The sequence below is a fragment of the Protobothrops mucrosquamatus genome, unplaced genomic scaffold (assembly GCF_001527695.2).
Source record: "Protobothrops mucrosquamatus isolate PMUCROS unplaced genomic scaffold, P.Mucros_1.0 scaffold2932, whole genome shotgun sequence".
Taxonomy (NCBI): Eukaryota; Metazoa; Chordata; class Lepidosauria; order Squamata; family Viperidae; genus Protobothrops; species Protobothrops mucrosquamatus.
The window spans coordinates 48,772-51,616 of record NW_015388957.1 but is presented as its reverse complement, the minus strand read 5'-3'; positions in this window follow the sequence as shown (position 1 = coordinate 51,616).

Below are 2,845 nucleotides of genomic sequence, written 5' to 3'. Positions count from 1 at the left end.
TTTTCAGCAAGCGGACCTGGCCTAGGGAGGATTTTATACTGGGTTCATTTTAAGGAATTCGAAATAACACAACTTTAAAATTTGGTTTAATTCGGTTTTACAGGGGGGGATTGTATATATGCCTTTGTTTTAAATATGTTGTGAGCCGCCCTGAGTCCCGTCGGGAGAAGGGCGGGATATAAATTAAATAAATAATAAAAATAATAAATAATAATAAAATGTATATTAGTATTTGTATTCACTGCATGAACAGATTTACATCCAAGTCAACAATTAAAGCTTTCTCCTGTTTTTTCCTTTGCCAGGACTAAGAGAAAATGATTATTTCCATTTGGAATCCATGTCCATCCTGACTTTTCTTACCTCTCTCCCCTTCTGCCTAGTTCTTCAGTTTCTCCAGATGTATTTGTAAAAACCTATTTATTGCCCTTAACCCCTTTAGCTATTATTAACTCATTTTGCATATTTTCTCCCTACCAGCCTTGACTGACTGTATTCTTGTTTAGCTGCCTCTTCTGTTCTTCCTTTCTAGGCTAATGTCCTTTCTGATCTTCTAAGATCCTGGAGCTGTTTCTTAAGCATATTTCTTCCTTTCTCCCCTTTCTTCTCCTCTTCATAATTTTACCTTATTAGCACATTTAAGATTTCCTTTATTTCTCCACTGGTATTCATTTCCTTATTTTGCTTGATACATTTCTATTTCAGGCTTCTTCCAAGAGGCTTAAGGCAAAGAAAATGAAGGTGGTCCCATTTCATACTCATTTGGAAGTGGGGGGGGAGGGGTGTTTAAGGAGCAAAGAGGATGCTTTAAAGCTTCCATAAAAGCCTCCAATTTGCTGCTTTTACACAAATACACACACACAAATGAAAGGACCACAACATTAGTTCCTCCCTTAACTAACACTGGCATTATGGTATCACTGAAAAGTGTGCTCTCTGGATGTAAGAAAGGTATGCAGCTTTGATCAAAACAGATCTGTATAATCTGTATGGTTAAACCCACAAGTGGCCTCAAGAGCTCTCAGAGAGTGCTAACAATCAGATAACTGCAAAGAAATATGATCCTTCCATTCCCCCCTCCATCTTATGAGAACCTATCCTTCCATTCCCCGTCCACCATCCAGTGTCAAAGTACCTATCCTTCCATCCCCCTGCCATTAGAACTGATGAAGCTCCTTGAATGAGAAGCAAAATGTTTTCTACTTCCTCCTCAAGGAAAAAACAGTCCAGTTGCCTTCTAAAGAAAAAAAAAACCTTTGAGAGAACTATGATGACTGAGAATCTCCACAGACCATTACACATAACAGTACTCTCAGGTGGTTAATTTCAATTAATTAATTAATTAATTAATTAATTAATTAATGTATAGCCAGCCTATCTCATGTACCTGACTCTGGGTGGTTAAGAAGTCACTGTCACAGAAACTAGTGCAAATGGAACTTGTCAAATTGTCAAATCCAGCATGGCCTGAAAGGGGAGGGGGCAATCAGTAGGCTCCTTAAACATGAACATTCATGCAGAGCTCTATTTTGAAAAATCTGTACAGTGATATCGCAAACAGTTTAGGCCATAGAAACTCAAGTTCCACATTACAGAACAACTGTAGCGTTTGAGGAAAGTGCCATTTGTTGTATGAGTAGGGAGGGAAACAGTCAACATTCCTTTTCTGCCATTTTTTTTTACTTGCTCCAAATTTTGCACACTGAGTTCCTCCCCACTCTTCAAATTCCCATACCAACTTGTTTACACTCCTCAATTAGCATTCATGTGCTAAATCACAATGTGGGAATCACTTCCTAGAAATGATCTAGGTCTAGATCTGAATATTTTATTACTGATTGTGGAGAGGTAAAATTACCGGCAAAAAATGGATGCATCCCATGCTCCTAATTCTCCATATTCCCCGTAAAGAGAATCCCAGAGAAAAGCACAGTTACAGATAATTCTCAACTTATAAGTATTCAGTTAGCAACTGTTCAAAGTTACGATGGAAAAAGTGACTTACTTCCAGTCCTCGCACTTACAACAATTACAGCATCCTGTGGACATGTGATTGCCATTTGTAACTTTTCTAGCTGGCTTCCCAAAAGTGAAGTCAATGAGGAAACTGACAGGGAAAGTCACAAGTCATGATCACATAATGTCTCGCTTAATGACTCTGATGATTAATAACTGGAGCAAAAAAAAGATCGTAAAATCAGATGCAGTCACATGATGCCTTGCTTAATAATTGTACTGCTTAACAACATTTTTTCTGGTCCCTGTCATAGTTATAAGTTGAGGACTACCTGCGGTTTTATGGCATATAGCAAGTTTAATCAGAACTCATTAAGAATAAGTAAGTAAGAGTACTTACAGTACTTTGGGGAAAGGCTGTCGCAGTAATATGTTAAGACAGTCTAGAAATCTAGTAAAATATCCAGAAGGTTAGAAATTTAAAAATGATTTGGTGGAATTTGTTCTAAGGAAGTACAGTTTTGTGTGTTTTCCTGCAAAACGCTGGGTGCTACAGACCAGGGCTTTTCAACCAGTGGTACGGGTACCACCTGTGGTACATTGGCACCTGGCAGGTGGTACGCAACCATCCTAGAAAAGTAGTGGGGGAGGGGAATGAACTGAACCAGTGGCAGCACCGCACAAGCCTGAGCGAGAGATGGCTGGAGCTGCAGGGCTGTCAGGGCTCGGCAGAAGCGCCAGGATCAGTGCCGCTTTCCAGCTGATCGGCGCTTCTTCGGGATGGTCAGGGCTCAGTGGAAGCGCCAGGATCAGCACCAGGCTCCAGTTGGAGTTCGGCACTGATCCTGGTGCTTCTGCTGAGCCCTGAAGAAGCACCAATCAGCTGGAA